Here is a 20507-nt window from a genome sequence, read left to right as displayed (position 1 = left end):
TCATTCTAACAAATCTTTTAGACTCATTTTATGTTATAGACCCCCACCCATGCTACTATGTATCTTAATGTGATGGATACATATTTAGGGGTGGAGGCAAGCAACCAGCCAAACATTGTGATTGTTGGAGATCTCAATGTTTGGTGTAATGAGCCAGAAAACTGAGATTGTTCACATTTTATGCGCATCTTGGATTCACATAATCTTAGCCTTCTCTCAAAACAACCAACTCATGTAAATGGACACTGTTTGGACCCCATTATATCCAAATGATTCAGATTAGATATGGTGGCCAACAAACAAGTCAGCTGGTCTGATCATTTTATGATTCAGGCAAACTGTATACTGACGCCAAGAGAATATAAAACTACATTTCCACCAATTATAGACTACCAATGGCAGAAGAGAGATCGGGATAAAATCTCAGATGCCAACTTGATGGCACATATTCCAGAACTCTATGACATGTCAGAGGGTGAGGTGGAATATATGCGCCTGATGCAACAGCTACAGACAAATTGTGATCTCCTTGCACGGCTTAAAAAAGTCAAGAAAACTACTAGGAGATTGAATAAATGGTTTGATGAAAGTGTAAAAGAATTTCAGAGAAAATATCGGAAGGCCGAAAGAGATGATGTTTAACCCAGTCAAGGGACAACCTTATTAAGGTCAAGTCGGCATTCAAATGTTACAAAAAAGAGATCAGAGAGAAAAAGGCATCTAGCCTACAAAATCAGATTAATATAGTGCAAAATAGACCGAAGAAACTTTTTAGGGTCAAGGGAAATCTGGTTAATCATAACTGTACCAGCACTGGGCTACATCCCAGTGGCAAAATGTTCAATGATTTTTTAAAAATTCTTCCTTAACAAAGTCGAACAGATCAGAGTAAATCTGGATAGTCAACTCTCAGGCGGAGATGGTCCTGTTATACCGAAGTATAAGGCTGGGGGAACAACCCTGAATGCTGGGTTTAATTCCTCTCCAGTAGATAAAGAAACCATAAAAAATTAATTCAAGCACAAAAACCAACAAATCACAGTTCTGACCCAATTCTGGCATACCTAGCGCAGAAAAATACACAAGCCTTGAGTGGACCTATGCAAAGCTTTGTTAACGCTTCATTGTACACAGGGAAGTGTGCCACAGGACTAAAAAAAGTCTTATCTGATGCCACTATTAAGGAAGCCCTGTTTGGATCCCCATGTACTGGCTAACTATTGCCCAATTGCTGGATTGGTTTGGCCAACTAAAATTCTTGAAAAGGTTGTGAATCTGCAAATAAAAAAAACATATGGAATGTAAACAAAATTCTTGACACATTCCAGTCCGGGTTTAGGCCTGGACATGAAACAGAGAGAGCGTTTATTAAAGTATGGGATGGCATACTGGAAAATGTAGACTGTGCTAATGTCAGCATGCTTATTTTGTTGGATCTGTCGTCAGCGTTCGACTCTTTCGACCCAAATAATTTGAGGGCTAGATTGAGTGAAGTAGCACATGCCACTGAAGAGGCATAGAGATGGTTTGACTCTTTTTTGAGTGATCGCACACAGCGGTTATGATGGCTTCTCTTTCATCTGAAATGCTGACTACAACCTGCAAAGTGCCTCAGGGTTCCTCCCTATCTCCGGTTCTCTTTAATCTTTATATTTGCCCCCTCCTAATAATTTTGGCACAGTTCAATCTGCAGTATCCTTCCTATGCGGATGGTAAACAGATTTATTTGAGCCTAAAATAGCCAAAGGAGGCAGTGGACAATATTCTGAAATGTGCAGAGGCAGTCAGAGGGTGGATGACAAATAACAAGCTCCAATTAAACCCTAATAAAACCAAGATAATCATCTTTGGATCTAATAAGAATCTCTGAACCACTGCTCAGCTGGTCCCTTGCCCATCGATATTTGGTAACACCCTAATGTATACAGATTCTGTTAAGAATCTGGGGTCATTTGGCAGTCATACATGGGCAAGTGAACCAAATGGTTAAATCCGTTTTTTTCTATTGAAACTATTGAAACCACTACTCCTCCTCATTTCAGAAGGCAATCGAGCAAAGGTGGTGGGCTCCCTTATTAACCCCAGTTTGGACAATTGTGATGGCCTCCTGGCAGGATTCCCCAAATTTCATTTCAACATCTTGCAGTAGCACAGAATGCTGCAGTATGTGTGGTTTTCAATACCCTGGCATTCAGGAGGAAACTACATTAGCTTCCGGTCCACTGAAGAATCCAATTTAAATTACTGTGTTTGATCTTTAAGTGGATATACAACATTGCACCTGCCTACTTAGTGGCTAAGATTCAAAACTATACCCCCAGTAGTTCACTGAGATCTATGGCCCAAAATCTATTGGTAGTTCCTACCTCTAGATTTGTCCATCGGGGGGACAGGGGGTGAGGACAGAAGGTTTTCACTGGCTGGTACACGTGCATAGAATGGTCTACCACACCATCTAAGGAAGATAGAATTCCTGACAGCCTTAAGAAAACATCTAAAAACATATCTGTTTAAATAATGCCATGTGAATGGTGTTGGGTGTTTCTTCTAACCGTTCTTAAGATCTGCGCCTAGATGTGGCTTGCCGCTTTGTTTCCATTCCAAATCAAATCAAATCAAAAAATCAAATCAAAACAAGCAGTCACTGGACATACGGGAACTGGACTTCAAAACGGTTTTAGATTTGATTTAATGGTGGTACATGTTTGCGCTGCAGGCCGAGAATGGGCTTTAGGGAAGGGTATATCAGATGGGCACAGATACTATACAATAGGCCGGTGACCCGAGTGAAGATAAACAATGTACTGTTGGAAACATATATCCTAGAAAGGGGCACGAGACAGGGGTGCTCATTGTCCTGGATGTTATTAGCTTTAGCTCTAAAGTAATTGCCGTGTTGGTCTGGGGAGACCCAGGGTTGACTGGGCATCACTGGCCGGGGGGCAGTAAAGACAAACGAGTATTGCTATACACCGAAGACATCTTATTGTATCCGACAAACCACAAACCTTGGAGGATCCATACCAAGGACCATGGAGATTTGAAAGGAATTTGGGCAGTACTCAGTACTCGGGTTGCAGATAAACTGAGATAAGTCAATTTCACTACCCAGTGGAATGGGGGAGGGAAACAGGGGAGTTAGCCTGCCTCTAAGGACAGATGAGGAAGGATTTCAATATTTGGGGTGTTTATCCAAAAGGATGAATAACTTTTCGGGGAGCTCAATCTGGTGCCAGCAATAAAGAGACTTGAGAGTCATATGAAACAACGGATGAGCCTCACTATCTCACTGATGGTAAGAGTGGCAGTGTATAAAATGGTGTCCCTCCCACAATTCCTGTATATAGTCCAGCATACCCTGAGGGCAATTCTAGTGGGAGAGTTTGACAGGATGGATGGGATGCTCAGGGGCTTTTAGAGCAGGACCCCAAGAGTCAAAATAGGAATGTTGTACAATTCTCAATGGGAAGGGGGATTGGGTCTCCTGAAACTCAGGTTGAACTACTAGGCGGCACAATTGTCCAATTGGCCATAGTCAACAAATGGGTGTAAAGGTGAACTGGGGGACAATTGGCCGGTTTGGGTAGGAACGGATGGAGAGACTCCTATATAGAGCGACCCAAAGACTGAAAGTACCAGGGGTTTCAAAGATGGTGGGGATTGCATGGGATCAAGCCCAAAGATATTTGGGATGGGACAAACGGCTCACCTGGGCCTCCAGGACATGGGACAATAAACTAATCGGGGGCATACAACACCTTAGATGGGAGGGGGGAATGGAAATAAAAGAGAATCTCTATGGTGGGGGACGTGGTGGGTCCTCACACATGAGGATCTTCCAGGAGCTGAGGGAGGAATGGGGGTTGAATATTAGAGAGCATTTCAGAGCATTACCTACAACTGAGGCATGCCTTAGGAAAACAAATTAGGAGAATGAATGCTATCTCACAGGCCTCCGCATTGGAATGGAATGTGTTAGACTGAGATATTAAGGAGAAGCAGGTTTCTGTCCTCTATAGATCACTGGTATTCCACTCAACAAGATCGTTAAAGGAATTGATGCTGCAATGGGAAAAGGATGTGGGGGATATGGACCACGAGGGGTGGAGTGACACACTGCAGCACCCTAGGGAGGTGGATACAGCAGCCAGACTAAGAACTATACAATTAAAATACTTAGATTCTTGTCTTCTACTCTGGGGAGAGACTGTGACAGATGGGGAGGGGAGAGGACGATACATGCCCTAAATGCAAAGCAGAGGAAGGCACTTTCTATCACATGATATGGGACTGCTCAATGTTGAGAAATTACTGGGGGAGGGTGCTGAGAGAGGCGAAAAGGGCACTGCAAAGGACAATCGGCCTCATTATAAGGTTGGTGGTATCCTGCCGTTGCATCCCTGCCAGCTTCCACAGCCGACTCTCACTTGTTGATAGGGGACTGAGTGTGGAGTTAGCTGCAGCAATAGACTCAGATGGGGGATTGCCGGCAAATTTTCACTTGCCTTCAGATGGGCAGTTGAACATGCAGAAGTCACCTTTGAATGGCTGGACCTTGTAATGGGTGTTCTCATAAAAAGTTCTGAAGCAAAAGAAACAAAAGAATCATGAGAGGGGCACCACTCATAGGACACTCACTGTTTGACCATACAAACATGAATGTTTCACACTGTAACTAGGCTTAGATGTGGGAAAGCACATGAATTGTGTGACATGCTGCCTGACTAATCTTAACAGTACCTGAGATTTGATTCACTGGTCTCAGGTCTCAGCACTCCGCCTCTGCCTCCTCTCCATGTCCCGTTGCATGCCAGCTGAGAGTCCATTCCAGAGCCCAGTGGTTGCCGCACGGTAACCACTTCCACCTGCTACGAGGTGGGAGAAGGAAATAGCTTTTTCTGTGAATTACCTATTTCTTTCTGATATGTCCACAGGACTCTCCGATAGCTCATATATTTGGGTAGCGACAGGTAATTTGTTTTCAAAGTAGGATTTTAATGAAGTTTGTAAACCACCCACTTGATTAAGCCCTACTTGAACTTTGCTCTTCTTTGCCTTGTCTTTTTTCTTCTTTTTATCTTTATTGGCCATTGAACCTTTGTCTTTCAAGTCATTAGAGTTTGTAATGCTATTACCTCGAGAATCAAACATTTCTTGGATTGCCTGCATTTGGAAGCCCGAGTTATAGCTTTTCTCTTCTTTTGCTGCCCTCTTTTTGATTTTTGTTTTGTCGTTCTGTTAGGAAAAGACTACAAGTTTCCATGAGAAATGTATACGGTTGAGGTTTCTTGCATTCTATTCGAACTTCTTACCAGGATCTCCCTTTCCCAATTTATGTCAATGAAATTATCCTCCAGTACTCTAAATAAAAGGGTAGGCAACCAAGGTGTTTGAAGCACAACTGGCTGTGTAACACGGTGTTCCTGTCTGCTGATGGAGTGTGTTGAATAATGATTATTAGTACCTGGCGTGATAAAAAAAGAATATCACTTACCTCTGGTTGGCTGGATTTCAAGCCTTACCTGATGGTAATCCCATTCACGTAACAGCATGCAGCTCGCTCCCATATCCAATGACATTTTCATTCTGGAATGGACGCCATGGAAAGGGAGAAGGGCCTACGTGTAGTCCCTTCTCCCTTTCCATGGCGGCCATTTTTTTGTTTACTTTTTCTTCAACTTACTTCAATGGCCACCATGGAAAGGGACAAGGAACTATGTGTAGTCCCTTCTCCCCTTCAATGGCGGGCATTTTCTTTGTTTACTATGACAACCGCAGAAAGAGAAGACATACTATGTTTTCTGTCCGTGGTGGCCATTTTTTAAAACTTTTTTATACTTTGATGAAGGAAAAAATAATACCCGGATCCTGGTTTAGCATGTGGCTAGTGGGGTACATAGTTTCAACAAGAGTGTTCATAAAAAAATAATAATCCCAGGAGCTCTTTGTATAAGTAAATTTAGTAAGTCATTTTAATACCTATCTCTGTGAGGGTGGTAAATCTGGCTTGAATGCATTACCCATCTTAGAATGCATTAAGCGACACTATTGCTTTTTAGTGAGCGGCTGCGTCCAAGATAAATCACGGTAGACTGGCACATATCGAAACGAGGCCACCTCCCCTCCAAAGGACTCATTCAGATTACAGGAAGAGCAGAGCTCATTTTGCTAGGACAGCCTTTTTGGCATAGCACTCCATAACAAGATGAAAGAGAGGCAATAGCAATATGCCTAACTGAGAGACTCCAAGCAGGCACAAAAAAGACAGTATTTCAAGGACTTCCCAAAAAAGACAGTTTTTCAAGACTGTCCAAAAAGGCAGCATTTTCTGAACTGCCCAGAAAATACAGTATTTCCCCAAGACTTCTAAAAAAAAGGCAGTATTTCCAGTGAAAGAGCACCAATGTTCACTGTGCCCAGTAATGCCAAAATGTATTACAGCTTTAAAAAGACATGCCTATGTTGGCTATGCCAAACGATGCCAGCATTGCAATGAAACATTCTTCCTTGCAGAAAAAAAAAATGGCCAGCACTTTGTTAGTACCTACCACCCCACCACACACATGCATGTATAACAATATTCACATGTGCACTCATACATGCAGAAACATACATTCGCCTACACACACACGCACACACACACACGTTTCTTTTAATCACTTATCTGTTCCACCAACAGCCTCAGAATTCATGCTGCCAGCTCACCAGGGGGCTGCAAGCTCACCAGGGGGTTGCATGCAAGAAGGAAGCAGAGGAGGTGTCACTCCTTTTTCAGTGCATTTGAGGTGAGAGGGATACACATTCAGGCAGGTCAAACCAGCAGGAATGCACTACAACACTTCCTGCATGCATATTGTGGCTGCAGTACGCAGTCAGCATGGCGAATGGACCATTCAAAGCTTGGGAATAAAAATGTCCTGGGTCTTGCATGGACCATTAGGTATGGAGTCTGGGGTATTCCACATAAGGGTTGGCCCAGGAACACTTCCTGGTATGCTCTGTGCAGGTGATGGGGGCCCTCTGGTTTCACCTGCGGCTTATCCACAGGGTGTACATAATTGAGGAGCTACACTACCCGTGACCCCTAGAGGTCAGGAAGCGTTCATATTTGCCCAACAAACGTGTCAGCGCCAGCATATCAGTAAGGCGGCTTGTGCTAGTGTCAGTGCTACTGCATAAATATCTCGGCGTCAGGCTGCACTTTTAATTGGTACATTTGAATTATGCTTGTGTTTCCTTGTGCACTCCACCCTCAGCGCTGAGTTTTTTAATGAAAACAACTCTACAAAACTTAGGAAGTTTCTTTTTATTAAGAATCCTTTTGATTTGTTTTAAATGTGGGGTTGGCCAACTACTTTTGTTAATAATTATGTTTATTATTGAGGAACAACAACTCACGTGACACCTAGCGGTCAGGAAGTGTTCATGTTTGTCCAACAGACACGCCAGTGGCAGCCCAGTCAGTAAGGCCGGTTTATGATGGTGTCAGTGCGTGGTGAGTGCTTGTATTGAATGCAGTAAGTATGTTGCGTGTGTTGTGTCAGAGCACTGTTAGTATTTAGTTTGTGCTTCTAAATCTATCATGGACTATTCTTGTGGTACGCTATGCGTCCGCAGTGGGCATAGAAAGCCATATAAGAAAAATATTTGGATTTGGCACTTTCTCCTATTACCTCTGCTTTACCTATTATTTATTTGCCTGGCTCAAATCATGCTAAAACTGTTGCATCTAATGTTGAATTGCATCACCTGCTTAATGAGGTTATGGATATTTCCTCTTTGTCTTGTATCACTACTATTAATATGGAACAGAAGGGTTTAACACACGTCGAATAGGGAGTAAGGCCGCATAGAAACACTTGTGTACACGTTATAAATGACTCATATCATATCATAATGGTGTAATGTGTAGTCGCGCATGCTAGCTCCATCTTGAGTACTTGTATCCCTGCCACACATGATAGTGTTGAAAAATCATCTGTGACTTTATGTTTGCCTCATGTAAATACACCATGTGAGGAGCCCATACATTTTTCTCCTGGTTCAATGCACATGGATATTGGTAACAAGAGACTAAATGTTTGTCGATTGACCATATTGGCAGCAGTTGTATCAAGAGGAATTTTTTGGGCACTTCAACCCCTCAGTTATCTACACAACAACTTTCTTGTGTTCTCCTCAACATGTGATCGTTGGTTAAACATGCCATTGACGTTGCAGACCATATACAGGATAATAATATTGATATCACCTGCCTATCCAAGACCTGGCTATCAGATACCTCTAGTCCAGGCTTGGGCCTTGCAGTGCCTCTTGACTATATTATTCATACGAATAGAGCCATTGGTGTTGGTGTGGGCGGGGGAGGGGATCACTATCATTTTTCGAAAAATACCCACATATTCACCAAGTTAGAATGGAAGCCATACAAGGGGTGGGACTTTTACTTGTCAAACGTTGTGTTAATCCCTGTACCTCCTATAGCTTCTTCATACTTTATAGACCACCAAACAAAATACCCTAATTTGAAGAACACTTTCTTACGATGATTCACTCATTTGTGAAACCAACCTCCAACACTGTTATCGTAGATAATTTTAATTTATGGTTTAACAACATTCATGATCGTAAATACAGCCACCTCTGTTAATAGTGCTCTTGGAGATTTTGAATTTGATCAGGTTACTTTTGCTCCAACACATATGGATTGCTGCATCTTGGACTGGTTTTGTACCCTGGGCATCCATATGTGTCACTCAGAGATTCTTTTGTGTCCATAGTCTGATACTTTCTGTATTCTTCTTACCCTTCCTCTTCCACAGTTACAAAAGTTAGTGTAATTACCAAAGGGTCTTTTTAAAAGTATATTTTGCATGAATACCGCCTGATAGTAAATGATTGGCCTAAGCACATTCGCATCGCACTATAAATTGCATTGAATGAACCTGAAACAGGCTCGCTACGCCTTCATTTTGAGTTATCCGCCATTTTGACCGCCTCTTGCTTTCTGTCCCATGTTTAAAATTGTGTTTTTGGCTCCAGCAGAGCAAAGTTAACTTTGTACTGTTTCCATGATGTCAACGTAGATAAGAATGTTGGAGCTGCTAAAGTGGATTTTTTGTCCTACACTGAAAAACCTTGAAGTTAAACAAAAGCCGTACTAATCAGTATTTAGATACCATCTGTTCCAATAGTGCCTTCTCTGTTCAAACAGCAAAGTAGAATGATGAATAGCTAAACATGTGCTCTTGCAGAAATCTTTGTTTTCTCTCCTTGAAACTAAGCTGACTTTAAACTCAAGAACAAATGATAAACAAATATAAGCGAACAAAATAAGGAATGTTACCTTTGTGTCTTATATTTGGGAAAACATGTGAAATGTTTAAAGGAAAACAACAAACTATTCAAAGATGTTTAAGCATAACTTAGTTATGTGGATAGGCCAAGAACCCTAGCTACATATATGAAACGAAGAGGGGCTGGATGATGTGTCCAGGATTGTGGAAAACTTGTATAAATACTTGTGTTTTTGAAATGTCTAGCACTCTCTCATCTCACGGTGTCTACTTGCACACATTGCGGGGTGTTGAGAGCCAGACAGCTGCCTGTTAATAAATGTACATGGTACCTTTGGACTAATGACTGGCATATTTCTATTATGTGGTATTAAGCCTCAATATTTTTAATCTTTCAGATGGGGCCCAAATAGGGACCCTCACGATTGATGTCACATCACTAGATGAAGACGAGGCTGCCAGACCATGATCGGAGAATGACGGGGCACCCTGCAAAGTGAGATGCAATTTCTCTGCAGTACTGCACACCGGATCCCTGGACGGTGAGAAGTGTTTAGTAGGGCATCATGACGAGGGTCCCTGTATCGAGGCCTGTTTTGCGAAAATACCAGCCGCGACGATTTGATGTTCAATCGGACCCTTTGATTTGAAATCAGGTGAGTCGTACCCCGATTCTTAAAATCCTGACATTTGTTGCATGTGTTGTCTCTGCAGAAACATACGTAAGGTAAGATCGCGATGTCATGTAACTATGCTTGGGAAATTGTCATCCTGTTGCATGGTTTTATTCCGTAGGAAAAGACAATCTTTGAAACACAGTCAACCGGTGCCACCCAAAGGGTCGCCGGCTTATTTAATGTATTGTAAGTATGGCTTGGGAGCTATCGTATTTAATGAAATGTGACACGGACAGGCCAGACATGTTTCCAAACTTCAGTGGCCAGTTAATGGTAGTTTTGAAATTGCCCACCTAGAGCATTTAGAATCTGTATTTTTGAGAAAAAAGGCTAAGCCTGCAGCATTTGATGCAGTTAGAGATTGTAGGAAGGAAACTATGCAGCAACTTAGAAGTACAGAAAAACATGCATGCAGACACATGACGAATGCAGAGAAAGTATTGTTGCATGATCAACAGAATCAGTCAGAATCCATTAGAAGTATGGACAGGGATTTTCAACTAGATGTGCAAAAGATACATCCCTCTCTGGATTTTCATACATTAGACAAGTTAATTAATACATTATTGAATGAACGTAGAACTGTTTCAACTGCACCACCTCCTTGTGTGCTTCCTCCCATTGTTGTTCCTCTTCCTCCCACTGTTGTTTCTCCTCCTGCACCTCCACCCGTGCCAACAGTTACTGTCCCCATAATTCCGTTTGCACCACCAGCGGTATTACCTCCACTACCTACTGAACAAGAATTGTATGAACTTGCTTTGTCAGGTGGTTCTGCTCCACCTGTAGTGGTTGAAGGGGCGGAAGCTGATCCAAGAGTAGTGACTCATGGAACGGTACCTAAAGACAGAAAGAGGGAATTAAATAGATGGGTTGAGCAGTACATAAAAGAGGGTGATGAATCATCTATTTTAGTTGTGATTTCTGATCAAGGGGGTATTCCTAAACAGAATATTTTGATAGAACAGATGGGAATGTATTTAGTTGATATATGGAGTGATTTGATGGACATGAATGTCCCACAGGGGTTGCAGGTTTTGAATGCCTTTGCCCGCTCAGGGGACATTGGGGAGAAAGTATATAAGCATTTAGAGAATGTATTTGAGTTTAAAAGGGAGCTATATCGATTACAGGAAGATGAGATTGATGCAAATGGACGACAGGCTTCATATGTGCAGAAGCGATTTCTTGCTACATTAAAATCAATGAGTGAAGAAATGTGCATTTGCTCAAGAGACGCGCTTAGATGGATTTCGGATGTTTCAATTTCTCCCATTGAAGTGCATGACACGTTTAGTCAGTATGCTCCGGCAATGCAAAGGAAAGTGTTACAGGTGATGGTATAGTATCTATAAGATTAATTTATGCAGAGAAAAGAATGTTGTCCCACAGATTTGATCGTTATTCATAAAAGAGCATTTTCGCCCGATACTGATTTGACTACTTTGTCACTTGATTTGGCCTTGTTGCTTAATAGACGTTCGGATTTGCCCACTTTACAATTGCCGATGAGGGAGGTTCCTCCAACATTTTTTCCGAAAGTAGAAATTCCAGCTAATGCTGCGGCAGGAACATCTGCCTCCACTATTGAAGCACATTATGTCTCACAGTTTGTCCATGTCCCGTTTTCTAGACAGGAAGTGAATACCATTAGGCAATCAATTCTAGATGTAAGGAAGAATCCAACAGGATTTTATAAAGAAATTGAATCTGTCTTGCATTCGTCAGTTTTCACGCTGGGTGATATAGATTTGTTGTTTCCCATGATCCTTCCTGCAGATTTATGGAAGCAGATTAGAACTGTAGATGATCAGGCAGGGATAGGTGATACATGGGATGCCTTAGTGCAAGCAGATGGGGAAAGAATTGCCAGTGAGAAACCGCCACAGGTGATACTGATGTTGCCAGATTGTTAAGTGACTTCAATTCAGCAATCCCACTAAGTCAGTGCCTCATCTGGGATGCCCAAGGGAAGCCCTTATTTATATATTTTTATGACAAGTTATTCTCTGGATGATAAACCCTTATATAACGCCCCTCTCTTTGAATCCCCCTGACCTCACTGAGCCAAGAAGTAGGTTTGTTTTGCAATTTAAAAGATTTATTGGAAAAATTAAACAATGTATATATATCACACTTTTATAATAAATTAACATTTGATATCACACTTAAGAATATGACAGTGATCAACAATGGATAATATTACAATTGTACGCTTATTTAATTACTTATGAGTTGGTATAGGAAGGAAAAGGTAACTGAGAATGCTTTTATGGGTTCAAGGAAAAACAATGATGGAAAGAATGCAGTACAGAAATAAACTGATATGCTTTCAACCAGAGATAGTATAATCACTTTTCCCCTTGTGGCAATTCACTCCCCCCCTATGCAATATAAAAAACATGGAAAGGAGAGCACACCGTTCTCAGGAATACAATCAAATCTAGTTCAGTTCCCGTTCCCCCAGCAAGCTTAGAGAAACAGGGATGATTTTAAACACAGGCAAAAGTACTTTTAAATGTGATATGCAAAGAAGGGGAAAATATGCTAAAAATGATTTTAATTCCCTGTAGGAGGTTCAGGGTAGGTGATAGCTATTTAAGATTAGTTCAAGTCACACTGGCAATACTGAATGAGGGATTAGTAGGTTGAAAACGAATCTTAGCAATTCAAGCAAAAGCAGCTATTTTGACAGGTGAAGAAATTTGAGCCAAATTGCAAATCGCGGCACTTTTTCGAGTGCGTTGAGTGCGATTACGGAAAAACTATAAGGAATAGAAAGTAGATTCTCAAAATTAAAGTGAAGGATCAGAATGACAAAATGACGCTTTTACAGATTTGAAATGACAGAATGAACACACAATTCCTATGATGTAGTTCTGGACAGGTTCAAATGGGTTGAATCAGATTATCTTAAAGTAAGAGATTGGTTCTGGCACAGTTCTAGCTGAGTACTCACACTATACATTTGAAATAGGCCGTCAAGATCTGGTCAGGTTGGCTGCGGTTCTCTTGCCACGGACGGTCTTTAGTACCGGTTCTGCTCACAGCGATCTGGTCTGGGTCTGCTAGCGGCACTGCAGTCTGGTCTGGATCTCTGGTTCTTCTGGTCTTAATCAAGTGGATTCTGGATACAGCACTGCTTTCTGGGTACTGGCACAGGGTTCTAGGCCAGAATCAAACAGCTTGCCCGGCTGTTGAATAGTTTGTTTAGGTTTGCTGGATGCTGAGGCTCGCTGAGAAGAGTTCAGCTGTTTGGGTTAGGCCTCTCTGCTTTAAGTTCTGGCTTGGTTCTGGATCTATCTGGAGTTGAGTTCTGGATCTTGAAGTCATCCAGCAAAATGCTTTGCAAGAAAATGGAAAGTGAGTGTCTTGCCTGTCCAAAGCAGTCTCTTTTTATGTGTTTTGAAAATGGATGTGTGTGTGGGCATAACTAAGCCTGCCCCTCACAACTTATCATTGGCCAAGCTCTCCTTTCTCCCTTGATTGGGGGAAGGAATGGAGTGTCATCAGGCATTAATTTAATTTTATGGCATACAGAAAGAACACTCCCCTTGTCAATTTGCACACAAATCTATTTTTGATCCAAATACATATTTATCTATCTACCATTTTTCTAATATATGTCCAGTTAACATATTTTCTGTAGCACCAAACCATCCGATCCCTGTCTTTGTACGATGTTGTGTCCACTTATGACAGAATTCTGCCCCTTTCATCAAGAACCCAACCTCTAAACTTTTCCAGAATTTACACAAACATGCATAAGGAATATGGGCATCATATGATAAAGTGTCAGATTTTTAACATACAGACATTCAGAGTAATACCTTATTTTCCGCTACTACCCCCAGAACATACCACAGAGTCCTAACATCTCTTAAAATGTGCACAGAAAAATCACAAGAATAATGCTATTAATTATATAATTTTGACAAGTCCTTACTATGAATTATCTATCTTTTTACAATTATGCTCCGGCCCAGAGGGTTGTGGTTTCCCAAAGCACATGGTGGAATTTCTGGTTTATCCACTTCCTCCAACTCAGGTTGCTCACAGAGGCACTGCTCCTCCCAATTTCTCCCAAGAGAAAGCCATTTACGACCCATCTAATTTAACATTTGCCTGAGCCAAGGAAAGCTCATTGTTCTGTTTCCCTGCTCCCAGATACTCCTCCCCTGATTCAACCAGAGAGGTGTAATCTCCTTTTGGTGGGAACAGCAGAAGGCAGCCAGGCCTGCAAATGCAGTTGGTTGGGCAAGTTTCAACTCCTGTCAGGGGTAGTTGCGGGGCAGAATTCTATCTCTTCAAGCCAGGCTTCAGCTAAATGTCACTTTTGTTCCAGTTTTCTTCATTCAAATCAAACCTACAATTTTTACACATGCAGCTAGAGCGCTGATTCTAAGTTCAAAGCCATGACCTTTAAACAGTTGCAACCTATGTGACACTCAAAAGTAGGTCACTCATTTATTTTAAATATTTCGATTTTAGTGGTTTTAAATCCAATTTCAGTTAAGCTGCTGACATCCACAGCTGAGCCAGTTTTGTCATAAACATTGTTTTGGGCTCTTCATCTTTCCAGATTTTGTATGCACACAAGACTACATTCTGCCAAATGTCTGCTGGTGTTCAGTGAGATTTGAAAGTTTAAAATAGGCATTTTTAGCTTGCATTTCAGAGAAACAAAGGTGATTCCAAAGCGCTTTTTTGAGCTAACAGGCACTGCTGTTTTTCCTTTGGGTCCACGTTTCACTCATGGCGCTTTTGGCCCATCACGCTTGCACTGGTGGGTGGCAGGTTAGGCGACCATTTAGGTGTGCACAAAAACTGCATGGTTTTCCTGGATTCTGGCGCAATGTCGGCTTTTTGGCCATCTTGGATTTCCTAAGCCCACAGCACCAAATGTTGTAGCCTAATAATTCAAACGTGGGTCAAGACACCGGACAAGCCCCCCCGCACGACTGCACTTTGATTTTGAGTCGAGGGGGAATCGGGTGCAAAGGATGTTTTGATCCACGCACTGGTATGTCCGCATCATCTTCTTCTGATTCCGCAGATGGCACAGTTCATCATCTTTTCCGATTCCATAGATGGCACAGTTCAGCATTTTTCCTTCATCAGGGTCGATCGATCAGTTCTTCTTGCTGGTACTGATGGGAGTATTGGGCGGTACCCCGGGCCCCTCAGATCTTTGCTCTTGGTCCCCGGGTCATCCTCCTTGGTCAGTCTCCATGGTTTCATCTCTCCTAGGATGACAAAGCAAAGCAGCAATACCTATTTGTAGACATTTCTCCCCCACCATTGATATAATGGGGCGGCATATACATTTTATAAATCAAGCGACATTTGCATTCTTATTTTAAAAAACAAGATCTAATCAGGAGACATTTTCATTCAAGAATCATAATATTTTAGAGACTATATTTGGGATATTTAGGGTTGGAACTGAATTACTCTGGAGCGGCCCCCTCTGGTATTGCAGAGGACTCCTCCAGTTGTTGCAGAGTGTGCCTGGGATGGCAACACTTTAGCTGATTGATATGGACCCACTTGTCTTCCCCTTCCGCCGAACTACCTTTGGGGATGCAGATCTTGTAGGCGACTGGGGAGATCTTGTCTATAATTTCAAAAAGTCCCTTCCATGTAGGCAGACATTTTCGCTGTTTGGCCTGGTTCCTCTGAAAATTGTATAGATAGACCCGGTCTCCTACATTGTATTCTTTCATGGTAGTTTTCAAATCATACTCTCGGCTGATCTTTCTAGATTCCGCTGAGCATAGGCAAAAGCATGTTGGAGGTGTTTCCTCAAATTCTCCACATAATCATGAGTTGTGGAGGCATTGATTAATGTCTGTTCTTGGGTCCTGTAGAGCAAATGCTGCGGAAGCACCATTTTGCGTCCAGTCATCAGCTCAAACTGTGACATTTTAGTTGCAGATGAAGGGGTAGATCGGATGGCCATTAGGACCAGAGGTAATCAGATATCCCAACTTGGCCCAGAATCTGCCACAAACTTTTTTAAGATGCTCACAATGGTTTGGTTCTATGTCTCCACTGCTCCAGAAGAGGACGGTCGGTAAGCAATGTGTAGCTTCCTTTTAACCCCCAGTATCTCCCACATCTTAGTCATTACTTCGCTGGTGAAGTGGCTACCTCTGTCTGACTCAATCCTTTGGGGTAGACCAAAACGCAAAAAGATGTGGTTGATCATCAGGGCAGCTGCTGTTTCTGCCTTGAGTTTGGGGCCGGGAGACATTCCACCCATTTGGTAAATAAGCATGTCACCGTCAACATGTACTTATTCCCCCTAAAGGAGCGAATCACAGGGCCTATGAAGTCGATTTGAAAATCTGACCATGGCAGTGTCATCCCCCTATTTTGGAGAGGCGCACGGTGTGTGAGGGATGTTGGCTGAAATTGTGCACACACAAGACACCCCTTCAAGTATTGGTCGAGGTCCTGCCCCATGTGTGGCCAGTATGCAACCGCTCTTAAGATCTCAAGTGTTGTGTGAAACCCCCTATGACCGGCGGTGGCCACATCATGGGCGTGACTTAACATCAGGCTTCGGAATGAGGTAGGAACCACCCACTGATCATGGCCATCTTGGGATTTCCTTACCAACAAACCGTCTTGGATTCGGAACATTTTTGGACATTTCATCAACACTCTAAGGTCCTCTTTCCCAATGTAATCGGTATCCGTCAGGGGAAAGTTCTCAGGGTCCTCAATGTGTTGGTAAAACTTACCAATTATTGGATCCCCTTCTGATCTGTGATCAAATCAGCAACTGGGGTCTCCTTACTCCATTGTGCAGTTGAAAGATCATTGTGGGCATTTGTCTGGGATCTAGTGATAGCAGTTACCTTGATTTCCCCCAACAGGGACTATTAGATTACCTTGGATGGCCCCAGTTTTGGCCAGCTGATCAGCTAAGTCATTCCCATTTTTGTCTGGTGCCTCTAATTTGGAATGACCCTTGATCTTTTTCAAGTAGATGGTCATCCCATTCACGGTGACCAGAACATCAATGTTTTGAATTAACTTCCCATGTTTCAAGGCTTTGTTATTAGCACATAACATGCCTCTGGTTTTCCAATTAACCAGGTGCTCCACGAACCCGTTCCGTACATAATCTGAATCTGTGATTATGATCAGTTTGTGGAGTTGATGTTGGACAGCAGTGAGGATGGCTTGATACACAGCCATCAATTCTGCCACCTGACTACTTCGGGAACCAATTTTGTATCCAGCGGAGGGTTCTGTGGACTCATTCACCGATGCATTCCCTACGCCGGCCACAAGTTCTTTTTCCCGTTGTTGTCAACATGGTAAGAGCATCCATCCACATAGACAGTGGGCATTCCCTCACACTTGTCTTCTTCAAAGAATTTTGTGTGGGGAATTAAGGTATGCCTCCATGTTGTCCTTGATTTTTAGACTTTCGTCCTCGAGACAGTTTTCTCTGGCACAATCATGCAAGTCAGCCAGACCTTGCGCGAGGGGACTCTTCTTGTTTTGGCCATATCTGACCTCCACAGGAAAGCCTTGCATTGACAGAATCCAGGAAGTAATTTGGGAATTACTCACATTTCCAGCCCGGATTCTGTCACTTTGGAGATATTGCAGAGGCTGTTGTGGAGTCTCCACTATGATGTGTTCCGCCTGGATGAATGGGCGGTAATTCTTCAATGCCCACACCGTTGCCAGGAGTGCCTTCTCACAATCGTTGAATTTTTCCTCCACAGAGGATAAAGTTTTTCTCGCATAGGAGATTACTTTATTGACCTTGTCATGCTTTTGGTATAATACTGCCGTCAAGCACGTATTAGAGAACCCTGTTTTCACGAAAAACTCATTGTTTCTGACAGGGTAAGCTAGGCAGGGCGCTTGTGAGAGGCTTCTTTTGAGCTGTCTTACTGCCTCGGATTTTTCTGGACCCCATTCCCACTTGACCCCCCCTTCAAGAGATGAATCAGGGCTCTGGTGATCTCTGCATAGCCCTCAATGAACTTTCTGCTGTAATTAGTCAGTCCAAGGAGGCTCCTTAGTTCCCGCAGAGCTGTGGGGTCTTTCAGTTTCTGGAGTGCTTCCACTTTCTTTTCCTGGGGACAGAGACCCTGAGGAGTAATCTCATGCCCCAAGAAATTAACACGGGTTCTACACCACTGTGCTTTCTGAAAGGAAAGTTTTGCTCTGGTAGCCCTCAACTTCGTCAGAACATAACGGATCTCTGCTACATCTTCCTCCACAGTTGAACTTTTGATGAGGACATCATCTACATAAGCCAGGTTATCCCTCGCACCCAGGTCGGGCATGGCCTAATGTAGGAAAATGTAGAATTCATTGCCGGAGTTGAGGTATCCGAAGGGAGTTCAGGTCCATGTGTACTGCTGGCCCCCAAAGGTAAAAGCCAGTTTGTATTGGTCCTCCCTACTGACAGGCACGGTCCAGTATCCATTGTTCAGGTCTATTGCAGTGAATACCTGTGACTCCTGAATCTGGGCCAGCCCTTGGTCAATGTAGGGAAGAGGCCATCGGGAAGTATGGACCCGTTTGTTGAGCTCCCTAAGGTTGGCGCAGAGTCTTCACTGGCCGTTTGGCTTCAATATTCCCAGCACCAGATTATTGAAGGTGCTGTGGACTGGACGGATTATTCCCCGGGACTCAAGGTTCTTAATTATTTCAGTAAGGGACTCCATGGATGCGAGAGGCAAGCGATATTGCTTCACAAACAATGGAGTCATGCCAGGGTCCGTGGGAATTGTTGTTGTGTGGATGTCGGTGCAACCACAGTCATATGAGTCTACCGCAAGAGATCTTGGAAATCCAAGAAAACTTGTTTCAACTTTTGCTTCTGTTCCAGAGTCACACAGGCATCAGCTAGGTTGACTCTCTCTTCCACCATCTGCCTGAAGCCTGGGAAGACTTCTGGTTTTGCTATCTCAGCGGCCTCCTCCAGCTGGGTGGAGAAGTTCCTGGTCAGAGTGCTGATTTGGACTGGAGGCTTCAGGTGGGAAAGGCAGCCCTCATGGACCTGGAAAATCACCTCATCCCTCCTGAAGTCACAAGTCACATCTTCCTTACCATAAGAGCAGGAAGTGTACACCAGGAAGTTCCCCCCATGCCGTGTAAAGATCCTGTCTGTTGTTCTATTGTCATCACTGTCACTGTCAAAACAGTTCTTTGGGATTGGTCCTAACAGTTAATTTCTTAAATCAATTGCAAAATGTCGATCATCAACCGCCATTCCAATAATGGTGTCTGTGGCTAGAGTAATACTCTTTAAGTCACTGTTATCCACCCCTATTGGAATGGTGTCATGTTCTATGTTGACTAAGGGTGTTGGGTTTACTCCCAACCCTTGCTGTTGGAGAGAAGCATTTAGATGAATATAAGCATCAGGGTTTTTCAATTTTTGTCCTCTTTTAACTTTCACTTCCAGGGAGAATTGTCAGGTCCTTTCTGGGATGGTGACTTCCTCTTTAACCTGATTTTCAACTGCATAAGGTAGCAATTTAGCTGACCTAAATGCTTTTTCTGGATCATCAAAGCCCATGGGATTATCCGCTAATCGGACCAAGCTTTGAAGTTTATTAGGTCCAAACTAATGGCAAAGCGATTGAGAATGTCACTGCCTAAGTAAAAGGCTGCAGTGACATCTTGCACGACCCAACAATTATGGACTATGCTCTTGTTGCCAATGGAGATGTTTGTAATTTGGTGTTTCCAGATCCATTTCCCATTTGTCTATCAGTTTGAATATGGGAATGGCTGGATCTTTTGTGAGTAGTGGGAACATGGCTTTGCTGATGAAGCTCTTACCGTTGTTCACACACACTTGGGCGAGAACAGAGTCCTTCCCTTCATTTAACTGAACGGGGATGAACAACTGCTCTCCAATTTGCTGAATATCAGCCAGGCTCTAAGCTGATTTCACATCTTTCTGGACTATCGGAGTGGGAATGTCTGATTGTGGATTAATAAAGAATTTCAGAGTGTTTCCTTCCAGTGTGGAATACCACCTTAAACTGGAAGGAAGGTTGATTTTCAGAAATAGAGAGGACCCCCCATCACCAGTCTGTTGTCCTACTGCTATTACTGTCACGTCTGTAATTTGGTTGTTCTGGAAGTGAAATTCTACTTGGTCAGATTTTTGTTCAACCCTGTGGCAGGTGCCGTTTAAACTAACATGGTTGACACTCTGCTTGAATTTTATTGGTTGGCTAGTCTGGGTCCAGAGGACCTTGTTTACGCAATATATTAGGGGTGACAACCTTCTCAGGAGGTCATTCCCTATTAAACAAGGGGTGCCCCCTGGAGTCACTACCATGACTGGGTGTTTCACCTTGTGTCGCCCAATTTTGATGTCCAAATCTGCAGTCGCCTCGACGGGAATTTCCTTCCCGTCAAAGGTCATGACGTTGCCCAGGTAGAGAAGTGAGAGGAATACGGTAATTCTCCCCCCTTCCTGCATTTAGTTCATCAAAGGCCCTTTTGGACAGAAGAGTAGCTTAGGATCCAGTGTCCACCA

The sequence above is a fragment of the Ambystoma mexicanum genome, chromosome 8 (genome assembly GCF_040938575.1).
Source record: "Ambystoma mexicanum isolate Mex_15411 chromosome 8, UKY_AmexF1_1, whole genome shotgun sequence".
Classification (NCBI taxonomy): domain Eukaryota; kingdom Metazoa; phylum Chordata; class Amphibia; order Caudata; family Ambystomatidae; genus Ambystoma; species Ambystoma mexicanum.
This window is presented reverse-complemented; position numbering follows the sequence as displayed.